The 27,760-nt window shown below is 37.3% G+C and overlaps 1 pseudogene; it reads right to left on the bottom strand.

The window, feature by feature from the left end:
- Positions 1 to 8,616: 8,616 nt before the first annotated feature.
- Positions 8,617 to 27,569, bottom strand: LOC149217415 (transcription repressor MYB4-like; annotated as a pseudogene).
- Positions 27,570 to 27,760: the final 191 nt, after the last annotated feature.

Below are 27,760 nucleotides of genomic sequence, written 5' to 3'. Positions count from 1 at the left end.
TAACTATATTTTTGAATTTATTAACTAATACGAATGAATTTTAAAAAGTTTATGGGAAAGTTCTCACACGTTCGATAATTTAAATCAATATTGGATTCAAACGAACAGTATGTTTTTCTAATGAACATAATGTCAACCGCTAATGAGCCCAACCTCATCCTCCAATTTCATAGGAACAGTAATGTCAACCGCTAATGAACCCAACCTCATCGTCCAATTTCATAGGAACAGTAGAGAGCAAATATCATTCATTTTTTTAATATCGGCGGGGAGTCTTTCACCTCTTGAAGACTCCACTGTTACTGGCACTTGGGTTTCACGTCAAGCATCGATGCAATTTGTAGATCCCCGTGAATCTTCGATTCTGGCCTCACTCTACATCCACTGGTAATCCAATTCAATTAAATAGGCTTCATACATTCACTGCAAGTGCCACTAAGTCAGGCAGGGGCAGAAATAGAGGGCAATGATGGATTTAACTTGAGAGGGTTTTCCTAATTACCTTAAACCCCAACCAAGATCTACTCCTTTGTAAGAAATTGAAATTAATGCACAGCGGAACTTACTTTCCATCCTCAAAGGCTCCTAGTCTTGACTTGAGTTATTGGCTCTTGAATCCTTCCAAGAGCTTGCAATCCTTCCAGTCTTCAATGGAGCAGACAATCTTTTATGAGTGATTGCAAGCCTTGGAGACTCAGCCCTTTTATAGCAGTGCAAAACCCCAATCCTAGGGCAGCCTAAAATTTAGCTGAAACAAGTCTGTCTGAAATTTCAGATTGATTGAAATCAATTAATCAATCAATCAATCAATCAATCAGAATAGATTCTGATTTCCTTATTCAGCTCAAATTTATTACTGCTATTATTTTTAATCAATTATAATCGGTCCATTAACAATTGTAATTGATTAACATTATTCTATATGTATTTGTATCCAAATCCTTATTTTTAAATACGTTTAATGCCATGACTTAATTAATCACATTATTTGGCATATAAATGTAATCTTGCTAATAGTATTTGACATCATAATCATAATGCACGCATGTCCAACTCAATTATTGTAATTAGACGTCTCTAAATCCAACAATCTCCCACATGGACAAGTGCAACCTTTTGATTATATATCCTTAACTTTATTGCATGCAACTTTTCTGTCTTTACTTATCGTATTTCTTAAACAATTCTGTCCATCAATTATGCTAACAAAGGACTTAAGCGGCATTTGTCACATTTATTCGCAACTAAACTGACATAAATCACGCTGCCAACATAACTGAATGACATGAATCTGATTTGGACATATAGTTTAGAAATTACACGCAAGTGTGATTAGACGTGCCTATTTCTAATTGAGTCACCTTTACTTTACTGTATGAGGCCAAAAACTTAAACTTTAAAGAAAGAAATAATGAAACTGAAACTGAATGCAACTTGTATATATCGTCAAAATTGTTTACAATTGCATTACATAGAACATCAAAAAAACAGAACTTAAAACATATTCAGACTCCCACATTTTTCTAATTATCCTAAACAGATATTACACCCATACAAGCAACATGTTGGTGAAACTTCTTGGGTGGTAATCCTTTAGTAAGAGGATCCGCAATCATGGAGTCTGTACCTATGTGTTTTATACATAATTCATTATTTTGCACTCTCTCTTTTACAACCAAAAACTTAATGTCAATGTACTTCGACTTTGACGAACTTCGGTTGTTGGATGCGTATAACACTGCTGAATTGTTGTCACATAATAATTTGAGTGGTTTCTAAATAGAATCCACAATTTTCAGACTTGTGACGAAGTTCTTCAGCCATACGCCATGATTAGATGCTTCAAAACATGCAACAAATTCAGCTGCCATAGTGGAGGAGGCTACCAATGACTGTTTAGCGCTCTTCCATGACACAGCACCACCTGCCATCATGAAGATGTATCCTGATGTTGATTTCATGCTGTCGACACATCCTCCAAAATCAGAATCGGTGTATCCAATGACCTCGAGCTGTTCCGATCTCCGATACGTGAGCATATAGTGCCTTGTTCTCTTTAGGTATCTCAACACTCGCTTGGCTACCTTCCAGTGTTCCATACCTGGGTTACTCAAATATCTCCCTAGCATTCCGGTAATGAACGCAATATCCGGACGCGTGCATACTTGTGCATACATGATGCTACCCACGGCTGAGGCATAGGGAATATCTTTCATGAGGTTTTTATCTAAGTCAGTTTGGGGACATTGTTTCAGACTAAACTTATCTCCTTTTGATATAGGGGTATCTCCTGGTTTGCTGTTTTGCATGCCAAATCTTGTTAGAATCTTATCGATATAGTTCCTCTGGGATAACCTCAGAATACCTTGAGATCTATCTCTAAGTATTTCAATCCCTAGAACAAATGATGCATCACCAAGATCTTTCATTTCAAAGTTCTTAAATAAAAAATTCTTAGTTTGATGCAACATGTTCTTATCGTTACTGGCAAGCAATATGTCATCTACATATAAAACCAAGAAAATAAATTTACTCCCACAAAACTTAAGGTATATACATTCATCTACTATGTTAGACTCAAAACCAAATGAGCTAATAACTTGGTGAAACTTATAATACCATTGCCGAGATGCTTGTTTTAGCCCATAGATAGATTTCTTAAGTCTGCAAACCATAGACCCTGCATCACCTGATACAAAGTTTTCTGGCTGCTTCATATAGATCGTTTCATCAATTTCACCATTGAGAAACGTCGTCTTTACATCCATCTGATGAAGTTCTAAATCATAATGTGCTACAAGCGCCAATATAATCCTTAAAGAGTCTTTCGATGAAACTGGAGAGAAAGTCTCTTTATAATCAATGCCTTCTTTCTGTGTGAAACCTTTCGCAACAAGACGTGCCTTGTATTTTTCAACATTGCCTTTAGAATCCCGCTTAGTCTTAAATATCCATTTGCAACCAACGGGTTTCTTGTCTTTAGGCAACGGAACGATATCCCAAACATCATTGTCATACATAGATTTCATCTCTTCATTCATGGCATTAATCCACATTTGAGAGTTAGAGCTTTCCACAGCTTGTTTGATATTAACAGGATCATTTTCAAACATGCCAATGTCAAACTCATGTTCTTGAAGATATGCATAATCCTTTGATTGTGTAGATCTTTTCTCTCTAGTAGATCTCCTAATTGGCACAGGCTCTAGATTTTCTTGAGGTTCATTTACAACTTGATCTTCAACAAGAGGAAGAACATCAGTACCAACTTCTGACTCTCCCACAGGCCCTAGGCCATCAACATTTGTCATGTCAATGTGAGGGTTTGGGTTGGGTTCAGGTCCATTTGTGTTCTCTATTCCATGTTGAGTTTCTAACTGAGTTGTTTGGGATGATGAAGTTTGCACATTGTCAAAAGATGTATTTCTAAACGCAATCGGAATTTGAACAAAACTAGGACTTTGGTCCATAGTCTCATTCACATTCGTCTCTTCTTCTTCAAAAATACTATCTTTTGTCATATCTCCCCCCACAAACTCATTATCCTCAAAAAAATTTGCACTTCCTGACTCGAAAACTGTATGTTCTGTTGGATTATAGAATTTGAACCCCCTAGATCGTTCAGAATAGCCTATAAAGTAACAACTAACGGTTCTTTCGTCCAGTTTCTTTTTGCTTGGCTTATAAGGCCTAGCTTCACATGGACATCCCCAAACTCTCAAATGATTCAAGCTAGGCTTGCGCCCAACCCATAACTCGTAAGGGGTCTTGTTAGCTGCTTTAGTAGGCACTCTATTAAGTATGTATGCTGCAGTCTTTAAGGCTTCTCCCCACAAATTCTCAGGTAGAGTTGTACGAGCAATCATACTTCTCACCATGTCTTTAAGGGTGCGATTTCGTCGCTCAGCAACACCATTCATTGCAGGCGAACCTGGCAACGTATACTGAGGCACAATTCCGCATTCCTCTAAGTATTTTGCAAAGGGACCTTGACGTTGTTCTCCTGATCCATCATAACGACCGTAGTATTCACCACCACGATCAGAACGAATGGACTTTATACGTTTGTTAAGTTGTAACTCAACTTCCGTTTTGAACTTTATGAACACGTCTAATGCTTCCGCCTTTTCTTTTATTAAGTAAATATGACCATATCTTGAATAATCATCTATGAATGTGATAAAGTAACGGTCACCATTTCTTGTAGTCTTTGGAAAAGGACCACAGATATCTGTATGAATCAATTCTAAGACATCATTACACCTTTTTGCATCATACTTACGTTTATTAGTTTGTTTTCCCTTTATACAATTTACACAATCACTTAAGTTTGTAAAATCTAAAGGTTGGAGAATTTCATTAGACACAAGACGTTCTATCCTTTTCATAGAGATATGTCCTAATCGCTTGTGCCATAATGTTGCAGATTTCTCGCAAGTTAATTTACGTTTTCTATTATCTATATGCAGTGCCTCTGAATGTGAAGTGTCTATATCTAGAAAATAAAGATTATCATAAGAAGACAGGATACCAAAAGCAAGAAGCTTAGAATCTTGACACAAACTGAAATTTCCATTACCAAATGAACATACATAACCATTTTTGTCCAAATAAGATATAGAAATTAGGTTCCTTCTGAAAGATGGAACCACTAAAGCATCAAAACTTAAATAAAATCCTGTCTTACATAATAATCTAAATTTTCCTATGCTTTCCACTTCTACTTTATTGCCATTTCCTACGTAAACGTAGCGCTCTGCCTCACTTGGCTTGCGATGGCTTAGGCAACCCTGCATTGACATACTGATGTTAGTCGTTGCACCTGAATCTATCCACCAAGTATATCTAGATACAGAACTTAAATTAACTTCTGAACAAACCAAAGCAAGAGACATACCTTTCTTTGCCAACCATGCATGATAGTTGGTGCAGAATTTCTTTGTATGTCCTGGCGCTTTGCAGAAAAAACAGTTCCTTTCTCCTGCTTTCGCAGAAGTATCTTCCTTCTTGCTTTTCTGCGCGGCATTGTTTGCAGCTACCTTGGTAGGTCCCTTTTCCTTGGCAGTAAACTTGCGCTTCTTGCCTTTACCCTTAGGATTAGATGTTACTACATGAGCACTTTCTCCCTTAGTCATTTTCTGTCTCTCTTCCTCCTGCACCAACCGAGCCTCAAACTCAGGTAATGTCCACGTCTCTTTTTGACAATTATAAGTCATCTTGAATTGACTAAAGTTAGACGGGAGAGACAGAAAAATGAACTCAATGAGAACCTCATCAGAGATGTCATAATTATGCCCTTTCAAGGCACGTTGAAGTCTTGTCATCTCAATAACATGCTCTCTAACCCCTTATTTTCCCTTGTATTTTATTGTTTCCAACTTCACAAAGAGTGTACTCACATCAGTCTTTTTACTCTTTGTGAATTTTTCTTCAAGGGCCTTAAGGTATTCAATAGCGCCTGTCTCTGTATCAGGTATGATGCCTCGAAAAGTCTCATGGATCGTTTGCTTCATCACCATTATGCACATGCGATCTGAATGCTCCCATCTAGCAATATCAGCCTTCTCTTGAGGAGTTACCTCACTCTCTTTATTAGGCTTGGGGCGATCAAATCTCAGTGCTGTGTCCAATTGCATGATCCCTAAGACTAATTTCAGCTTTTCCTCCCACTGTTTGAAATTGTTCCCCATGAGGGGCTTAATCTGACTTAGACTTAACATTATGTTTGGATCTGAAAAAATTCAAGAACAAGAAAATAATTTAGATATGATGCGTCACGATTTAATCATAATTCTAAAATCTATCTAAAGGCATGTGTAAAACTATTTGCTCAATTAAAACTTTAGCCAAAACACCATTCAGTAATGAAACACCTTTGGGTGCAATCATTACCTTCAGGCAACCCTTATGCACCAAACAACTTAGCAGGCGCCAACCCTCCTTTGGGAAAGCTAACACCCACGTCCATTGCCAGCATGTTACTTCAACTTGTCATGAGTCATCCTTGCAATCGTCTTACAGAGAGCGGTTCGTTTGCGAACATCAATGCTTGACTCATGCGAAAACAACACATGTATACCAAACACCATCTTTAGTTAGATTCCAAAATTATGTCTAAAACCTAATCTAGGACGTACCTATAGAATCCACTCGTCCTATATAGAATACAGTATCTCATAACTCTTTTAAATTTAATATGTCAACTATATTCATCAAAATAATTATTAGGTTTTAGTAAAACTTTAACAGTTTCTACAATGATTACCTTTTAGAAATGCTTCAATAATTTATTTAGAGAATACTAAATAATTTTATGGTTGCCATGATTAGCATCATTGTGATAAAATCCGAATTTAGTATTAATAATTAACGTTAATACAAATTTTATGCCATAATTAGCATTATTGTGATAAAATCCGAATTTGGTATTATATCAGTAATTAACGTTAATACAAATTTTTATGCCATAATTGTGATCAATTTAGAATTCAGTATTATACCCTTTAATTGGTGTTAATACCAATTTTAAATAATACCTAAATCCTAATAATTAGCCTAAATATAGCATAGTATATATAGTAATTATAGTAATTATAATTATTATAACCTAAATTACAATCACTTACAATTACTTACAATTACTCTACCATATTTTCGCCCTTATAGCCAAAAGTTTTTAAACATTTATGGAATCTCCATCAATTAAATAATTAGTCTGAAAACAGACCCCATTTGTGTATTTGATGTCTTTAGTTCTTATCGTTTGTTCCAACATACAAGTCACATTGATGGAGATTCAATCATTGCAACGTAAAGTCAACATTCTAGTGTAATTTTTTTTTTTTTTTTTTTTGTGCGCATATTTTTGGGTCAAACTTGCCAGCAATTAGGCAAGATTTTGTTGGCATTACAAGTTATTTTGGTAAACTTTGCATACTTATCAAATCATGCGTCTCAAAGATTTTCTTAGGGCACTGAATCTAAATGTTGCATCTGTCTCAAAGATTTTTAGAGCACTGCATTTATTTATACATTAAAAACAATTTTTAAATAATTAAAAATAAAAATTGTTCCACCATATTCTAACCAAAAACTTCAAAATCTAAAATAGTTAAACGACTTCAAATTCAACAAGTTAAACAACTTCAAATTCAACAGCCCTGGACTTGCTTGTCATGGAAACCTCTTAATAGATTTACCAAAAAATCTCAATTTTCCATCATCACACCACCGGCCGATAGCTGCAGCAGCCACCGGAATCTCAAACGATAACTCGCTATAAAAAAGATATTACATTACCCTACCCAAAATAATTCCACAAACTATAATTCGCTATAAAATAAATATTAAATTACCCTGGCCAAGGCTAATTCCACAGTTGAGAAAAATCCGCAGACAGGAGGATGGAAAAGGTTGTTCAGAAATCATATGGCACCCTTGGATATTAATATTTACTGTTCTCGTTGTAGTTTCCGGTAACATTTTGCAAGTTGTTTTCTTAAAAATATACCCAGATAAGAGCTAAAAGTTTAACTTATCGACAGAAACAACGTAAATATTTCTTGCTAAGGGGAATAAAATGTCTAAATCAGTTCAATCGGCCACAACTGCTTCGGAACAAAAGTAAAGCTCAAAAAATTCATGAAATCGAAATCCGATCTCCGATCTGCCTTTGTAAACAGATCAATCATGGTTCAGTGAACGGATAAAGATGGCCCTCATAAAGGGAAGCTGCAGGTTCTCTGTGGTGGCGAAATCCAAGACGTGGCAGAATTTTTCCATGGAGTTACAGTCAAAAGGAGCAAGAATTGGAATAAAATAGACTCATCGTGTCAGTCAGAAAATAAAATACCAAATCCTTTTCAAAACATTAGACTGTTATACAAAACCGAAAAAAAAAAAATCAGTTTGGCTTCATTCCTAACGATTATATCAGGATTTGATAAAAATCAAGATTAACTCAGAAAACATGACGGGAGATGACAGTTCTTACATAAGGGTGGCTCCGATACCAATTGATGGATTTAACTTGAGAGGGTTTTCCTAATTACCTTAAACCCCAACCAAGATCTACTCCTTTGTAAGAAATTGAAATTAATGCACAGCGGAACTTACTTTCCATCCTCAAAGGCTCCTGGTCTTGACTTGAGTTATTGGCTCTTGAATCCTTCCAAGAGCTTGCAATCCTTCCAGTCTTCAATGGAGCAGACAATCTTTTATGAGTGATTGCAAGCCTTGGAGACTCAACCCTTTTATAGCAGTGCAAAACCCCAATCCTAGGGCAGCCTAAAATTTAGCTGAAACAAGTCTGTCTGAAATTTCAGATTGATTGAAATCAATCAATCAATCAATCAATCAATCAATCAGAATAGATTCTGATTTCCTTATTCAGCTCAAATTTATTACTGCTATTATTTTTAATCAATTATAATCGGTCCATTAACAATTGTAATTGATTAACATTATTCTATATGTATTTGTATCCAAATCCTTATTTTTAAATACGTTTAATGCCATGACTTAATTAATCACATTATTTGGCATATAAATGTAATCTTGCTGACAGTATTTGACATCATAATCATAATGCACGCATGTCCAACTCAATTATTGTAATTAGACGTCTCTAAATCCAACAGGCAAGCCCACACACAAATCAAGATTAAGGCCGGGATAGGGATGCTCTGCATCTTTAGAAGCCGCTGACTCGATCGGCGAGCTTTTCGAACGTTTGAGTTGGAAGAAGTCTTCTATCTCTGGCGTTCTCGTTCTCTGGAACGCCGGAATTTTGTGCTCGGGAGTGGGTGGAGAGTTGAGGGCAGTGCTACTGTTGTGAGGCGGGCACAGGGAGCAATGGGTCTGCGTATCGAGTCCTCTACTCAACAATTTTCTCTTGATGTGTGTACTCCAGTGGTTCTTTATCTCGTTGTCTGTCCGCCCCGGTAATCTCCCCGCAATAAGAGACCACCTGTGCAGTTTCACAGATTAATTGTTATCCATTTCGTCCATAATTGAAACTTCAGATATTACATGCCATGAAAATAGAAAGTTCTCGGCACATGACAGATCGGTGATTTATACAAGTATCGGTCCTGCTAAGGGGATTGACTGAAGCAATAGGGGCGATGAAATTACAGACTTGTTTCCGAGGAGCGAATGAAATCTGATGATTAGTTCATCTTCTTCTTCTGAAGAGTTACTCCGCTTCAGATCTGGACGCAGGCTATGTTACCAGAGACGAGAAACAGGAAACGGAACGGGAAACGAGAACGGTACGAGAAAAGAATTTTGGAGGTTTCACATATAAAAAACAAGGAGAGAGAAAAACACCATACTAAAGGTGAACAATATAAACAAAGCATTAATTATAAACCTGCAATGTTTCTGCTCATGAAATTGTAAAAAAACAATTGTAAATATTAATTTAGTTTTAAGAAAGAACTGATAATTTTGTAGATCTAAAAATTTAGCCATAAATAGCAAATTTGAAATATAAATAATTAATTTTTTTTTTTTGAATATATATGTTTCTCTAAAGTCACTTCCAACAATTCATATCAAAATGCAAATAAACCTAATAATCTAGATTTTGAAGCTCATTTTCTGGAATAGTTGTTGAGCTTGAGTCAATTCCAAAAGAATTATTTTGGTCAATAGACTTCATGGTATCATCAAGCATGTCTTTAGTATTGTCTTGTAGCACCTCAAATGGAAGCTCATCATTTTCGTCATCTTGTGAACCACCATAATCCCACATTCTCGTGGGTCCAGTTTTGTATTCTAGTTGTTGTCGAGATAACAAACGTAGATTTGAGTGTACAAACACCAAATCTTGTGCCATTTTTGTGCCTAGGCGATTCCTCTTCGTTGAATGGATGAAAGCATATTCACTCCAATTTCTTTCACATGTAGAGGAACTAGTCACCTGTAAAATAAAATTAAAATTATGTTAGTCATAGTCAATCAATAAATCTTATAAGATAAATAATCCAAAATGAGCTTTAGAATTAATTGTTTAAACAATAAATCAATACATTAAAGGTATTTGTTATTAAGAATACCTCTGAAAGCAAACCGATAGCCAAACGATGAAGCAAGGGGGTCCCTGTACCATATTGTATCCAGAAGACGATGGGTCCAAGTTGTTGTCTGTTGTATGCACAATTTTCATTTGTAAAGTGGTCTTCTGATCTCAAATACTTTCCTAACTCAAACCGTAAAGCAGTGCAATCCTGACGATCGTAACACCTACTTATAAAAGTGTTTTAGTTTTGCATAACCTCTACATCTGACGATGATTTCTTATGAAACCATTTAGGATTGAGCAAAAATGCAATTGAATGACGAGGGATATGAAGCATTTTCCACCTTGTCAGACTAAGTTCCCACACTTCATTTCTGGTGTCTTTGTCAATCCTAGAATTTTCATCTTCCATTATGTCATGAATCTTCTCTCTCATTTGATCCATGCTCTCAAAGACATCCCCTAAGCTGTTGTGGTCACCAACAACCCCCCTCTTTGATTGGTATTAGCAATAACACCAAGCAAATGAGGACCCTTAACAAAAAATACAAAAAAAAAACATTTTATCAAATTTTTTGTATTTTAACTCCCTAAAGCTGTATCGCATCGCGAGAAGAGAGTGAGACGTTTTCCTATGCACATAATAAGCTGCGAAGAAGCGACGCGAAATTCATCGCATCGCTTATATTGTGAAGCGCTCTTAAATGAAAAACTTAAGGAATCGCCGACGGCGGATATGCGACGTCGCATATCGCAACATCGCATAAGCAGCACACAATGATTGGATGATTAAAGTGCGATCTGCGATATTGCGATCTGCGATTTGTGATCTGCGATGAATACGATCATCAATTCCTACGATGACACATCTTGACAACGCAATCCTCAATACTGCAATGCGAGTCGCAGAAATCATTCATCGCAAAATTTCCTCGACACAGTGTTCAAGGAAAGCTGTCTGTAGACCAAAATTGGGCGCGCGCCTTAAAAGAAATTAATGATTGTACGCCAAAGTATCCAAGAAGGATTGTGTTGTGTTTTTCGAAGAGTCAGTTCATTATGAGTGTCATGATTATGCATTCATTAGAGCTTAAAGCTTTCATGTCAATCTTTTCGTCATTACTCTTTTCCTTTGCGTAAACTGTAAGACAGCAACTAACATAAAGCAATGTGCAGGAAACATCTAAGGAAAAGGGGAAAGCATCAATACTCGGAGAACAGAGAAGAGATGCCTTCGCAAACGGATGCCGCATGCAGCAGGACCGCGGATTCCAGAGTATCACTCAACAGATACTGATGGCAATAGACTATCCAAGACTCAGAGTCAAAGGCGCACAAAAGCAGCATGTTTACAAAAGATCCTGAAGCTTAGACTGGGTAAAGCAAAAAGAAAAACGCTAAAGAGGGAAAATGCAACAGAAAAGCCTGGAACAAAGATCGGAAGCAGTTTTCAATATAGAAAATTGTTCAGAGAGAAAAGTCCCTAACTTATTCAGTCATTCGCAAGGCCGGAAACCGAAATAGCAATAGCACAATTAGTTGAGAGAAATTTGGGTTATTACCAAGTGTACACATAGTGAATACACCAAGCCAGAGGAAGATTTTCGAAAATATCTTCTAGTTTGTCAGAAAGCGGTGCCAGCTCTTTTTATTTCTATTTTCGTAACTCAAACAAAAGGAGAAGACAACCAGCCGACTCTTCCCAGGCGAATGTTGCATTGCTTACAGCACTGAGGAGCAAATACAGAAACGGTTAGAAATTAGATTCAATTTTTAGAAATAAATTTGCTTTAGTAGAAGGGCGGTCATTTGAAACCGTGTCCTAAATTTATGTAATTAAGATTAATTAGTTAGCAGTATTTAAACCCTTCTCAGGAATTTGGAGAAGGGTTTGGAAATTTGTCAAAAAACTTGTCCTCAGAACATGCACTTTTGCACCCTCGGAGGGGGTTTTTGATGAATGGATGGATCGAGATTTATCAATGTTTGCATTTAATGTCTGCTACTGATGTTGCACTTTTGTACTCTTAGTAGATGTTAGAACAAGTAGAGATAAATCGTTATTGCTTGAAGCTTATGAGTGGAACCAGTCATAAATGGTACTTTTATCTCTTGACCAATTTCTTCTTATATTCTTAAAGTGATATGTAGTTTTCAGTTGTTTATATGTTAATGCATGAATGTGTGGGTTACCATTTGGCACTTCTGTACGGTGGAGTCATTTATTTGTGCTTGATATATGAATAACTTATTATGCGATATGATGTTTACAATTGTTTTGCTTAACTTTTTATGCAGAATGGTTTATCTTAATTGATTTCTATTCTTATGATAGCTGAATGATCTTTATTACCAGTTATTGTTCGAAATCTCTTTAGATCGCATAATAGAAGGAATACACCCCGGGTTAGCGTAGATTAGATGTGTTGTTTCTCATGAGATTACAATAGCATAGAGTTAGTTTAGAAGTTTGAATTAAATTAGCTTAAAATACTCCTAGATCAGCATCATCCAACTCTACACACACACACACCCCTTAGATTGGGAAACTGGTCCCATTATCCCCAGTCGGACCCGCTACACCAAACGGATAAGGAGCTGCCAACCAAGGTCCGGACCGAGTGGGTATCCCCCTTGTTGTCGACCCGATTTTCGGGGCTTCAACATATTTGGCGCTAGAAGGAGGGCCCGAACTATGAATGGTACCTAAATCAAAATCTAAATACCATTCTGAGAGTAAATCGCCCTCATCAACTCCCTCGACTTCCCCAGTACGTTTAAATCCAGAGTCAGAAGTCGCTCGAGTATCAACTGCTGCTACATACCCTAATATTTCAAACCAATTTATCATTGAACCCCCTGAAGTTCAAACTCTGATTCGCAAACTCCAGGGATTTTCTATTTTTACCCAGAAGTATGATAAATCTCAAAGCAGCATGACTTCGCAGTGCAATCCTGCTCATCTCCTGACCAGATTAAAGAGGGAAAAATTTGGCATCCAGCCAACTGAATTCCCTCTCCCCACCAGGAAAAGAGCAAGGAAAACACCACCAGAGTCTGACAATGAGACTCTTTCATCTACGTCGTCCATTTCAACTCCCTCACCGCGAAGTCAGCCACCCACATCTTCATTCCAAACCACTCATCCATCTTCCACAACCCCTCCTCTTCAATCATCAAAGATCATAATATCTTCATCTTCCCAGCATCAGGGATCATCCTCTGCACTTTCATTTACTAGCAGCTCAAAGATGGCCCAGTCTCCATGGAACAATCCTGGGGCAGTTTTAATGCCTCCACCCCTAAGCCCAATACTGGCCCATCCTGAGAAATGGCTACCCAAATTCAATCCAGAAGCAGGCATGCTAGCTGAAGAGCATATTAATAATTTCATGCTTTCTGTTAATCTCAACGGAGTTACCAACAAGGATGCTGTCGTCCGGCTTTTTCCTACACCAAGTTTGGTGATGACAGATCAACGGCAACGTTAATCAATGACCTATCCAATCTTAAAGCCAAGGCTAGAGAACCCATCAAAGATTTCAATTTACGGTTCAATAAAATCCTCAACAAAATTCCTGCTGCTTCCCAGCCCAGCGAAGAAGTGAGATGTGAATGGTATATTACGGCCTTACCATCGAACTTGGAAATTTTCGTGGATAGGGCAATTAATACAACCTTAGTTGAAAACTTGACAGAGGCGATAGCGGTAGAGAAACGCGTAGTAGCCCTGGAAAAAAGATCTGCGATAGAGGAACGCAAATCTAAGAAAGTCTCCTACAAGGAAGACCCCAAGAAGAAACAATCGAAAGATCCTTTCGATTTGGAAGGGTTACAAAAAGTGCTAAAAACCATGTCCAATGAGATGATTGACATAAAAAAACAAGTAGCAGAAACTTCTTCGAAAAAGCCCTACTGAGCTTTTAAAAGAAATCCTTAAATGGAGGTGAAACCACCCAACGCTATCTCAAACGTCGAATCCGAGGAAGAAGAAGAAGAAGAGAATACCACTGAAGGGCAGACCGATGATGAAGATGTTGTGGAACTACAAGGAATGTGGGATTTCATCCTCCCGCAAGAAGAAGTTCAAGAAGCATTTCCGGTTAGCACACGAAGCAAAAATCAACTTGATCCTCCCCAAACAACCCCTAAGTAGAAGGGCGCAAGCCCTGTAGCAAAAGATAAAGTCGCAACAAAGAAAACAACGGCTAAAGCGACTCAATCTAGCCCAGTCCAACCAGATCAAACACCTCCATTAAGAACACTGATTGTGTCGGATGAAATGGAGTACAACATTATTGATGACATGAAAAAGACTAGGGCTAATATCACTCTTTATGAGTTGAGCAAATTGAAACATCAACAGAAGATAATGATGAAAGAATTACATGTCGTTCCTACTACATCTTTGCCTACAGTTGTAGCTTCCCACAACACGGGAAAACCTCCAACCAACACGATCAATAAGGTTGACCCAAATGACATCGCCTTGATTGGAGGAAGATCAAGGTCTCACACTCCCCCTTTTCTTCTCACTTATGAAATTTTCAACAAAAACGTGCACAATTGTTTGGTAGATTCTAGTGCTTCAACGAACATTTTACCCAGATCAATATGTGCCAAGTTGAATGTTCAACCGCAAAAATCTGCAGTGCGCATAGTTCAGCTTGATCGATCTCAAGTCGAAGTGATTGGTGAACTTAATCAAGTGACCATAAGATTGTCGTCTAACCCGAAGGTATGTCAGGTTATTGACATTCTAGTAGCTGATATCCCTGAATTCTATGGCTTAATTCTTAGCAGGGATTGGTCCGAAAAACTACATGGATACTTCTCAACCGACTGGTCGCACATGTGGTTACCCTACAATGGTAAACAGAATCAAATAAAGGTTGAACGAGAGTTACACCAGAAGTACATAGTGACGGAATTGGAGGGAGAAAATGAAGCGATAGCATACAACAACAGTATCATAGGCAATTACTCGGTAGATTCTTTCCTCGGCAATTTCAATGCTCATACCTCACCTTACTTAGAAAATTCAGTTTTGTCCCAAGTCGAAAATTTTTCCCAAACTGATAATTCGAAGTGTGTTAATTTTTTAGATAACCCTGTAAATACATCTTTGTTTTGGAAATTATATTTTGATGGCTCTAAATCTAACGAGGGAGCAGGAGCAGGATGCATTCTAATTAGCCCAGACGGAAATAAGACCATGCTTATGTGCAGACTTGAATTCGATTGCACAAACAATACAGTGGAATACGAGGCCTTGGTGCAAGGCCTATACAAAGCAATCGGGTTGAACGTTAAGTACCTTCAAGTCTTCGAAGACTCTGAGATTGTCGTAAAACAGGTACGTAACACCATACATTGCCTATCAGGTCATTTGAAGCACTATCAATCTTTAGTACAAGATCTGACTGCACATTTCATACCATTCAATATTTCGTCAATCCCAAGACTCCAAAATGCGAGCGCAGACCTGTTAGCTAACGTGGCCTCTAGACTTATTCCCTCCGAAGATTTTAGTCCAGATAGATTTTCAATAGAATTAATCTTTAGACCGTCCATCCCTGACAACATTACAAACTGGAGAGTATTCAATGACGATCCAGACATTGTAAATTTCCTCACTTCTGAAGGATCCTACTCAAATCAAATAATTGACGAAGACCATCATGATCACCAAATACAACAAAATAGCACTGATAATGCTATACCTAAATTGGTGGTTAAGTTAGAAGACTTATATGATTTGAAAAGTCAGTTTAAAAGGTCTACCAATTCTAAGCTCTATAGTTCGACTCTGAACTATGAATTAGTAAACCTAGGAACCGATGAGAAACCACAAAACGTTAATCTAGGCCACGACCTAGCCCCTGAAGAAAAATTAGCATATATCCATCTTTTGAGACAATACAAAAATGTTTTTGCCTGGAATTACGATGAGATGAAGACATACGACACTTCTATCATTCAACATACTATCCCTATGATTGACAATGAAAAACCTGTCCAACAGAAACTCAAAAAAATCCACCCCAATTTAGAAAATCAGATAAAAACTGAGCTAAATAAGCTATTGAGAGCCAGAATAGTCTTCCCCGTTAGACATTCCAAATGGGTCTCCAATATGGTACCCGTTAGAAAGAAAAACGGAGATATTAAAATTTGTATCGATTTTCGGAATCTCAACAAAGCCTGTCAAAAAGACAATTTTCCCCTCCCACCTATGGAACGGATATTACAGGCAGTAGCAGGCTCAGAATTAATGTCTTTTTTGGATGGATTTTCAGGATACAATCAAGTGCTGGTACATCCCGATGATCAGTTAAAAACCACATTCCGAACTAAATGGGGGCACATACGCATATCGGAAGATGCCATTTGGTTTGATCAATGCTGGCGCTACATTTCAGAGAGCCATGGACATCGCATTCAAAGGTTTAGTCAATAAATCTGTAGTGATTTACCTGGATGATATAAAAGTGTACTCCAAGAAGCGAAGCAACCATCTCAAAGACTTGAAACAAATCTTTCAACGATGTTTAAGGTATGGGATTTCACTTAACCCAAAGAAATCTTTTTTCGCAGTAAGTGAAGGAAAACTTCTAGGATTTATAGTGTCAAAATCTGGTATTCACATTGAACCTGACAGAATCAAAGAAATTTCTGAAATATCCATGCCTCATAACAAAAAAGCCATGCAATCTTTCCTTGGTCAAATCAATTTTGTGAAGAGATTTGTCCCAGATTTCTCACGTATTGTTTCTCCTTTACAAAATATGATTAAAAAGAATTCAAATTTTAAATGGGGTCAAGGTGAGCATGAAGCATTCAACTTGATCAAACAAGCTATCATTAACGCTCCATCTTTAGTGACCCCGAATTTTTCAGAATCTTTTATCTTATACACGTTTGCCTCAGAGAAATCTTATGCCGCGATTCTAACTCAGGCAAATCAAGAGAAAGCGAAAGCTCCAATCGCATTTTTTAGCTCGAATTTACAAGGTGCTGAACTCAACTATTCAGACGTGGAGAAACAGGCATATGTTGTTTTCAAAGCGATCAAATATTTTAGACCTTTCTTACTTAAAGCCCATACTAAGGTCATAGTACCGTATCCAGTGGTAAGAAACCTTCTAATACAGAAGGATGTGGGCGAAAAAAGAGCAAATTGGATCACCGCTTTACAAGAATACGATCTTGAGATCAAACCAGCAAACATTGTAAGAGGTCAAGGCTTCTGCAAAATGTTGGCTGGAGCATCGCAAATTCCTGAGAATTCATCTGAAGAGGTACATACGTATGAGGTAAGCCTAAACGATGCAGAATCATTATATGCTGACACCATTTATTATCTTAAGAACGGGTATGCTCCATCACACCTGGATCACACCAAGAAAAGAGCTCTCAAGTTGAAAGCTAAACAATACCAGCTCATAAATGATGTTTTGTTTAAAAAGAATTACGATTCTGTGCTTCTTAGGTGTCTTGAGAAAACTGAAGCCGAAAAGGTTTTGCAGGAACTCCACGATGGACCAGCGGGCGGACACTATGCTGGAGATGCTACTGCACATAAAATCTTACGTGCAGGATATTATTGGCCCACGCTGTTCAAAGACTCACACAGTTACGTGAGGAAATGCCAAGTCTGCCAGACTGCTGCAGGGAAACAAAAGAAACCGTCCATGCCACTACAGCCGGTAAACATCGAGCAACCATTCAGTCAGTGGGGCTTGGACATAATAGGTGAGATCGTTCCTCACTCTTCTAAGCAGCATAGGTACATCCTTACGGCAACAGATTATTTTACTAAATGGGTAGAAGCAGTTCCTCTCAAGACAGCTAATTCTGAAAACATTATTGAATTCATAGATCAATTTATAATCACTAGGTTTGGATTGCCAACGGCCTTAATGTTTGATAATGCTTCATACTTTTCTGGAAATACAATGACTGAGTTTGCACTTAAAAGAGGGTTCAAACTGAAATATTCGGCCAACTACTATCCGCAAGGTAATGGATTGGCTGAATCAACAAACAAAAACCTGATCAGGATTATTAAAAGAACAGTCGACCAAAACCAAAAGAATTGGCACAAAGCATTGGTAAATGCTTTATGGGCAGATAGAATAACGAAGAAAGCTTCAATCGGCACTTCTCCCTTTAATTTAGTTTATGGGAAAGAAGTGGTTCTTCCAACTCACTTAGTCATCCCCTCTTTGTCTTTAGTACAACATATCGATGAGGTATCTACCTCCTCCATACAATTAAGACAAATGGAAATAATAAAATTAGAAGAACGACGGGAACAAGCTAAGAAAACCCATGCTCATCACCAAGTGCTGATAAAATCCTCTTTTGACTCAAGCATAATGACCAGAAAGAATTTTCAGATGGGAGATTTAGTTTTGAAATGGGATAAGGCTCATGAAGAAAAGGGCAAACATACTAAATTTCAGAAAGTGTGGCTTGGTCCTTTTCAGATTGTAGAAGTCATAGGCCCATCGACGTTTGTGTTGCAGGATTTAGCAGGTAGAAGAGATTCTTTGCCTCTTAATGGACAGATTCTTAAAATATATTTTCCATAGAAGATCACTCTGCTATTTTTGTAGGATAGTTTTAGTTTTTATTTGTTTTTCTCTTTCTTATGAATTAAACCAGTTGTAGATGGTCACTAAAAGGGTTCATGAAAAAGACACCAACTCTTTATCAGATTTTGAGCTTTTCGCTTGTACAAGTAGCAAAAATTTTAGAAAAATCTGATATTTATTATTGACAGGTAGAGTTAACTTTAGCCTAGACATGATACTAGTTTCAACTTCAAAAATTTGATGAAAGCAACCTTTGGTAAAAAATTGTTTTATATCAGCACAATGAAAGGTATCAATAATAAAATAAATATTCTCTGTAAGGCTATTGTTTTCAAACTCTATTATTGTTGTCCAGAGCTTTCTTAAGGAAAGACAATGACTTCCTCCCTACTAAAGGAAATCACAGCATTCAGAGGAACAATCCGAGAAAACATTGTATCTCAAAGAATAAGAGGTCTCATCACGAGTTGGCTTATCATGATCACAGATATTATAACTTGCTGACTTTGCCAATACTGTCTACCAAAACAGGGCAACGACTCAAGAATGTTGCAATCAAAAGACAAGGGGTCTCATCACGAGCCAGATTGTTCAGGAAAAGTGTAAATCAAGTGAATGACTGTGTCATAATTTGGCCACCAAACCAAGACATTGTTCTTTAGAGAATAAAAAAGGAAAAAGTGTCAAAAAAGGGTTTTCCTCTGAAAAGTTGTAAATAACCTCAAGCAGGATAAAAGATTATTGCTGGGTAACAGATAACCCTGTCGAGGCTATGGACGCTTGCGGGCAGCAGAGGCACTACCTACGACAAATGAGCATATTTTAAAAGCCAGCACGCAGAGAAGACCTTATTTTATCTTTAAAAGACCAAGTAATGTCTGGTGTGAATACAATAACTAAGCCTGAGGAAACAAACAATTGGAATATAAAAAGGTTGAGATGAAGTATCATTGATAGGATAAGGCATAATATACTCTATCTGTCCATAACAAAATTTAGACATATGAAAATTTTTCTTCTTCGGAAGTTAAAATTCAATATAGAAAAACAGAGATAACTGGTTCTTCACAGTGAATCGCCATTATTGTGGTCACCAACAACCCCCCTGTTTGATTGGTATTAGCAATAACACCAAGCAAATGGGGACCCTTAACAAAAAATCCAAAAAAAAAACATTTTATCAAAATTTTTGTATTTTAACTCCCTAAAGCTGTATCGCATCGCGAGAAGAGAGTGAGACGTTTTCTTATGCGCATAATAAGCTGCGAAGAAGCGACACGAAATTCATCGCATCGCTTATATTGTGAAGCGCTCTTAAATGAAAAACTTAAGGAATCGCCGACGGTCGATATGCGACGTCGCATATCGCAACATCGCATAAGCAGCACATAATGATTGGATGATTAAAGTGCGATCTGCGATTTGCGATCTGCGATATTGCGATCTGTGATGAATGCGATCATCAATTCCTGCGATGACACATCTTGACGACGCAATCCTCGATACTGCGATGCGAGTCGCAGAAATCACTCATCGCAAAATTTCCTCGACACAGTGTTCAAGGAAAGCTGTCTGTAGACCAAAATTGGGCGCACGCCTTAAAAGAAATTAATGATTGTATGCCAAAGTATCCAAGAAGGATTGTGTTGTGTTTTTCGAAGAGTTAGTTCATTACGAGTGTCATGATTATGCATTCATTAGAGCTTAAAGCTTTCATGTCAATCTTTTCGTCATTACTCTTTTCCTTTGCGTAAACTGTAAGACAGCAACTAACATAAAGCAATGTGCAGGAAACATCTAAGGAAAAGGGGAAAGCATCAATACTCGGAGAACAAAGAAGAGATGCCTTCGCAAACGGATGCCGCATGCAGCAGGACCACGGATTCCAGAGTATCACTCAACAGATACTGATGGCAATAGACTATCCAAGACTCAGAGTCAAAGACGCACAAAAGCAGCATGTTTAAAAAAGATCCTGAAGCTTAGACTGGGTAAAGCAAAAAGAAAAACGCTAAAGAGGGAAAACACACCAGAAAAGCCTGGAACAAAGAACTGAAGCAGTTTTCAATACAGAAAATTGTTCAGAGAGCAAAGTCCCTAACTTATTCAGTCATTCGCAAGGCCGGAAACCGAAATAGCAACAGCACAATCAGTTGAGAGAAATTTGGGTTATTACCAAGTATACACACAGTGAATACACCAAGCCAGAGGAAGATTTTCGAAAATATCTTCTAGTTTGTCAGAAAGCGGTGCCAGCTCTTGTTATTTCTATTTTTGTAACTCAAACGAAAGGAGAAGACAACCAGCCGACTCTTCCCAGGCGAATGTTGCATTTCTTACAGCACTGAGGAGCAAATACAGAAACGGTTAGAAATTAGATTCAATTTTCAGAAATAAATTTGCTTTAGTAGAAGGGCGGTCATTTGAAACCGTGTCCTAAATTTATTTAATTAAGATTAATTAGTTAGCAGTATTTAAACCCTTCTCAGGCATTTGGAGAAGGGTCCGGAAATTTGTCAAAAAACTTGTCCTCAGAACATGCACTTTTGCACCCTCGGAGGGGGTTTTTGATGAATGGATGGATCGAGATTTATCAATGTTTGCATTTAATGTCTGCTACTGATGTTGCACTTTTGTACTCTTAGTAGATGTTAGAACAAGTAGAGATAAATCGTTATTGTTTGAAGCTTATGAGTGGAACCAGTCATAAATGGTACTTTTATCTCTTGACCAATTTCTGCTTATATTCTTAAAGTGATATGCAGTTTTCAATTGTTTATATGTTAATGCATGAATGTGTGGGTTACCATTTGGCACTTCTGTACGGTGGAGTCATTTATTTGTGCTTGATATATGAATAACTTATTATGCGATATGTTGTTCACAACTGTTTTGCTTAACTTTTTATGCAGAATGGTTTATCTTAATTGATTTCTATTCTTATGATAGTTGAATGATCTTTATTACCAGTTATTGTTCGAAATCTCTTTAGATCGCATAATAGAAGAAATACACCCCGGGTTAGCGTAGATTAGATGTGTTGTTTCTCATTAGATTACAATAGCATAGATTTAGTTTAGAAGTTTGAATTAAATTAGCTTAAAATACTCCTAGATCAGCATCATCCAACTCTACACACACACACACCCCTTAGATTGGGAAACTGGTCCCATTATCCCCAGTCGGACCCACTATACCAAACGGATAAGGAGCTGCCAACCAAGGTCCGGACCGGGTGGGTATCCCCCTTGTTGTCGACCTGATTTTCGGGGCTTCAACATAAGCATGGTTAATCACTATCAAATATGCGAAGGGTGGAAACAATAGGTGTAATAAGGGTGACAATATCCTCCACTCTCCTCTAAAAATTCTTTGAAGAAAGACCAATAATAATGTCCTCAACTTTTAGGACATCCCCAGTATGAGTACCCTTCCATCTTTTCCAATCCATTGATACCACCATCTCTCTCAAAGATTGATGCATTTTAATAAGGTGTTGAAACATAATGAAAGCAGATGCAAATCTAGTCTTGGCACATCAAAGAAGCTGAAGTTTTTCATATTTCCTATAAATTGCTATGGATACTGCATGATTAATAATAAAGTGTTGTAGCATCTTTTCTTCAGTTATAGTTTTATCAACCCATGCAATGTTATTAATATCTTTCAGGAGAAAATTCAAGCAGTGCACAGAGCAAGGAGTCCAAAAACTTGTTGGATATTCATCCTCAATCAACCCACCAGCAAGGATATTGTTTGAGGCACTATCTGTAACAATTTGGACCACGTTTTATCTACCAACCTCCTCTATTGCCTCTTTGAGGAGCCCTGTTAGATATGGACCATTTTTTGTCTTTCCTGTAGTATCATAGGATTTTAAAAACATAACTCTTTTTGGGTTAGAAACCAAAATATTGATAAGAGGATGATGGTTAACATCTGTCCAACCATCTGAGACAATGGAGATCCCAGATTCCTTCCAACCATCTTTAATGTCTTGAAGTCTAGCTTCAACCCGAGCCCTATCTTCAGATAACACGATTGTCCTCATCTTTTCATAACTAGGAGGCTTGTAACCTTTAAGAGCATTGTTAACTAGATCCCTTACCATTTCTTTCCAATAAGGAGACCTACAAACATTAAAAGATATGACATTTGCGAAAAAAAATCGTCCAATGGATGCATCAATATTTCCCCTCCCTTTTACATTCCCTAAGTTTTGAAGGTGAGAAACAGAAACTTGATGTTGAGAACAAGAGTGTGGATCACCAATTGTCAATCCACTAGGATTGTTGTTAGCTTGAACTAAACCTTAAACAATATGTCTAAGCTTTTCAAGTTCATTAAATTGCTTAATTAGAGAGGCTTTTTCTGTTTTAGGTACACTGTCACATAAAGCTGATTGTTCTTTTTTCCCCATTCCAAGTAAATGCCATCGAACTCTTCCTACATTCCATGATTTTTGTTTTTTACAATAAGGGCACAACCAAACCTTTGAACCAGATGATCCACTTGATCCTCCACTATAAGATTGAGTGCATTTCACAGTTGCCCATAACCTTGCCTCAAAGGCTTTTTTTGCTTCTTGATATTCTTTGCTTTGGATTTTTTTGGATGCCTCTATGGAATATTTCTGTTGGGAAAGCGGTGGTCTACTTTGTGACATTGATGAACTTTCTTCCATTGCAATGAGAAATGAGTGGAATAAAAAATAAATGATTCTCCTCCGCAACCAATTTTAATCTGCAAAATTTATATTTGAAAATTAGTTATAGAAAATAAAATAAAAAAATTGACACCTAATTAGAAAAATATAATTAACTAAAAATTTGAAGAGAAAATCAAAGAAAATTTTGGAAAACTTAAACAAAATAAAATTATTTATCTTTTTTCAAATTTTCAAACATCTAAATCACCTTACTTCGAGCATTGGAGGGAATAGCTCCAGAGAAATGGGTCCCTGGCCCATCCAATTACCTCCTAGATCCATAGATGCTAGTCCCTTGCTCTGGCGACCCCTCTAGGATCATATAGCTGGACCAACCGCTTGTTCAAGGGAACTTCGATAGTCAGCCAGTACCTAGTTCACCTCTGAGCATCAGAGGGACCCATTTTAGACAATTCGAGAAAATTAGAAATGTGCATCTAGAATTAGGATTGCTTCCTCATATCTCTGGATGTCTGTTTCAAAAGGTTCAAATTTGGCAACGAAACTCAAGCTCAAGCTCTATACCCTGCATTTGATACTTTAATAATATATTTTTGCAGTGTTTTCGTTTTACCACATACAACTCTATCAAACTTTGTTGGTTGAGAGTCAAATTTGTGTAGAGATTCATTCAGACACCCAAAACTAGGAATCACTTTGTTTATGGATCACATTCAGTATCAGAGCACATTACAGAACCATAAATGAAGTCTTGTGGGGTATATTGATGGTCTGGGCAAGAAGCCACCATTATGTTTGCTGGAAAAAAAATCCCATTATACCAGAGTTGCCAGGTGGTAGGAGAATGGAATGGGACAATGAAGCAAAAGGTCTAGCTGAGTGAAGATTATGCTAAGAAGAAAAACTAAAATACCTCACAAGTAGTTATCATGCTAGAAGAATCTCATTAACTTCACTTGCCCTATATTCTTCCATATCTGGAAATTTCCAGGTTCAAATTTTGCTATTTTTCTGTGTATTTCCAAGGGCCATTTTCCCTGTGAGAGGAGCCCTGAATTTTCCTGAGAAAATTAATGAAGGAGAATTTGTTGGGGCAAATTTACTGTGATTTTTTTATGGCTATCTGTGACTGATTTTCTGAGCAAATTTTCCAGAGCAAATGTATACTGTTTAAAAGTTGAAAACACCAGCGTATTTGTTTTTACAATTTCAAAATGCATTTGTGAAGAAATTATTTTCTAGGTATAAAAAAATTGACGGTAAAATAAATCAGATCTGGTGTTAAAAGTTCAACCACCATTCACTCCAATTGTGAAAAATTGATTTAAAGTGTAAGCAAACATTGAAATCATGCCATTATAGTGGACCTTGATACAGAACTTGCCAAGTTGGCTCGCAAAGCTGTAAAGGGACTTGTAATGGAATAGCTTAAACAACTGATAAGAGTTTTAACTTTTTCCCTGTGGGATATGAGATGAATATCAAGATAATGCAGTACTTCCCGGAGCAGTAAAGTTGCAAACAAGACAGCAAGTGTCAGACTATATTGATCACTTTTATTAGCAAACATAAAGTTGAAAAATTGTAAATATGAACAACAAGTTGTACTTAAATATATCAACAGGCTCAACACAGCAATTGAGAGGGAACTAGGGCTGTTCACAATCTGAACGCTAGAGGATGCCTATAATAAAACAATAGCCATTGAAGCCAGGCAAATTTGTGACTTTTTTATGGCGATATTATGTTGGCTTAGAAAACTCATGAAATATTGTAATGTTGTCTATATTTTGGCCACAATGGTCAAAATTTCAATACTATTTCTAACTATAAGAAAGACCAATACTCATATTATGAGGATATTCTACACAGTAGGATAGAATCAAAATTAGAAGCCTGGGCCTCAGCAACAACTGGCTGGCTTACTGATTTACCACTATTATAGAACCAAACTTACAAGAAGGAGCATTTAACTGTATATTTTTCTAAAGTGTTGTTCCATATTGTCATGATAGTATCAGCGTTTTCCCTTGGTTACAAACCAAATCCCATATTTTATTCATAATGATTGTACACTTCTTCAATCCCTTTGACTTATCTTTATGGAAATTTAAGACATTAATAAAATTATCTTATATATCCTTTTCATGAAATAATATAATAGTGAGTACAGCTATGTCTTTCTCAATCCCTGGCTTCCCTCTTCAAACTTCAAAGTGAGAAAAACAATCCAAAAAAACTAAAAATTTCTTGACTTAATGGATATTTTCCATTTCCCCTGATATATTACACTGATATTTTCAAAATTTAGGGATTATTCAAAATTTGAAAAATTGCGACCTTTTCATGGCGATATTATGTTGGCTTCGAAAACTGGTGAAATATTGCAATATTGTCTATATTTTGGCAACAATGGTCAAAATTTCAGTACTATTTCTAACTATAAGAAAGACAAATACTCATATTATGAGGATATTCTACACAGTATGATAGAATCAAAATTAGAAGCCTGGGCCTCAGCTGGCAGATAGTATTTCTGCAAACATCCCAGAAAATAAATGGGAGCATAGCTTGCCCAGCTGGAGATCAATAAGTCTTATAGTATACCAAAGATTGGTGGTCATTTTATGGTTCAGACCATTTGCAGGTTGCATGCATGATTTTAGCTTGCAAGCAATGAAAACTGTGTAAACGTTAAAGGTACGTCTCTGGCAATGGGAGATTGGTTTTGCTGTCACATGATAATTCTGAAAGAAATAAAGACATTCACAATATGTAAAGAGCTCAGAATTAGCAACAACTAGCTTACTGATTTACCACCGTTATAGAACCAAACTTACAACAAGGAGTATTTAACTGTACATTTTTTCGAAAGTGTTGTTCCAAATTGTCATGATAGTACTAGTGCTTTCCCTTGGTTACAAACCAAATCCTCGATGATGAAAATTCCAGTAATCTTTGTTATGGAAGGTACGATTAAAATATCACTGAAGTGGTATGAGTTACAGAAAATCTCACAACAGTCAGAATCATTTTAACAAAGTACATATACTGTATACATGGATTGATATGGACGATAAAACAGAGGTTTCATTAAATTAGGCTAAAAGAGGATATTAGAGGACTGAACACAGGTATAGCGCATTACGATATGAACAGTTGATCCCAACGAACCTCACCTACCCAAACCTTGAGAGAATTATGTGGTCTGGAATGAGCATTCATAAAAAAAAACCAGAGATTGAAGTTTGTAGGCAGTACCTTTTGACAATAGAATTGACAATGTTGTTGAAGATAACTCGATGGGGGCGTGAAGCTGCTTGGCTCTGATCTGTGCCTTGCTTGCATCTGAGTAGTGATGGGTTTGCTCTCCTCTTCTACTTAAATCCTTGAAAAAACATGAGCAACTGCACAACTAGGAAAAACCACTGGTTTGCATGGATCACTACCCAGTTAAAAAAAATATAACTACTGTCTAAATAAATAAAACTGGTGTTTTTCTTTGGCAGCGCTCTCACAATACCCTGCGTTCTCTCAAAAATACAGCTAGTTCTTTCTTCAGCTGCTCGCGTTCTTTCTTCAGCTGCTCGCTCACAATACCCTGGAGTGCTTATGTTTAATTTCCAGAAAACTAACAGTCCACTGCAGCAGACTAACAGTCCACTGCGAATTAAACTGGACTTAACCCTCTGTATGTGTAACTTCCAGAAAACTAACAATCAATTGCTAATTAAACTCGATTTAACCCACGGTTTGAAAAAATTAAATTTAACCCGAGTCCGAAAAAATAAATTTAACTGCAAGTCTATCCGGAAACGGCGAGAAGAAACTATTTCATTTTGCGGGAAACTGTTTCTTGCCAGTGAAAATGAAAACGGCCGTTGCAAACGGCGTTTCTAGCATGGTTGGGTTTCTCAGAAGGTTTCTGCCAAAAACGGCGGACAACGGCCCGTTTCTGGTAACTATGGACGTAGGTAGTTCATCCATTAGAGCCTGCAACTCTTCCAACAGCATAGTAGTCCTGCAGTTAAAAATATGAAGCAAAGTTACAGGGTAAAATCTTTCATTGCAATTAACCAAAATCTATTAATTCATTGAAAAAGCAGAGGCGAAGAAACTATTAATCCCAAAAAAGCAAGAAACCTGCTGCCTTGGGAAGGGAACGCCAGCCGCCTTCCCCATGGACTTGAATGTGGACGACAAGGCGGGTATCTTCTTGTTGGGTCCAGGCGCCTTTGTTAGTGTGAGCCTTCTCACAGCACGGAGATCTCCCCATTTTCACAGACAGACGCACTTCTACGAAACCGTCACCAACGCCGAATGGAAGGGAATGCGGGAAGACTAATATAGCCTTCACCAAGTGGCCATCTTATTTGATTGGTTCGTGAGATGGCCAATACATATCTAATTGGGTTCTATAGATGATGTGGTTGATATTATTTAAGTTGAGGTCTTTTATATCATGAA

This window comes from Pinus tabuliformis, chromosome 1_1, assembly GCF_031772625.1.
Source record: "Pinus tabuliformis cultivar Carrire ecotype Pingquan chromosome 1_1, CPIR1, whole genome shotgun sequence".
Classification (NCBI taxonomy): Eukaryota; Viridiplantae; Streptophyta; class Pinopsida; order Pinales; family Pinaceae; genus Pinus; species Pinus tabuliformis.
Note: the sequence above shows the minus strand (reverse complement) of the source record. Positions and strands in the feature narration are given on the sequence as shown.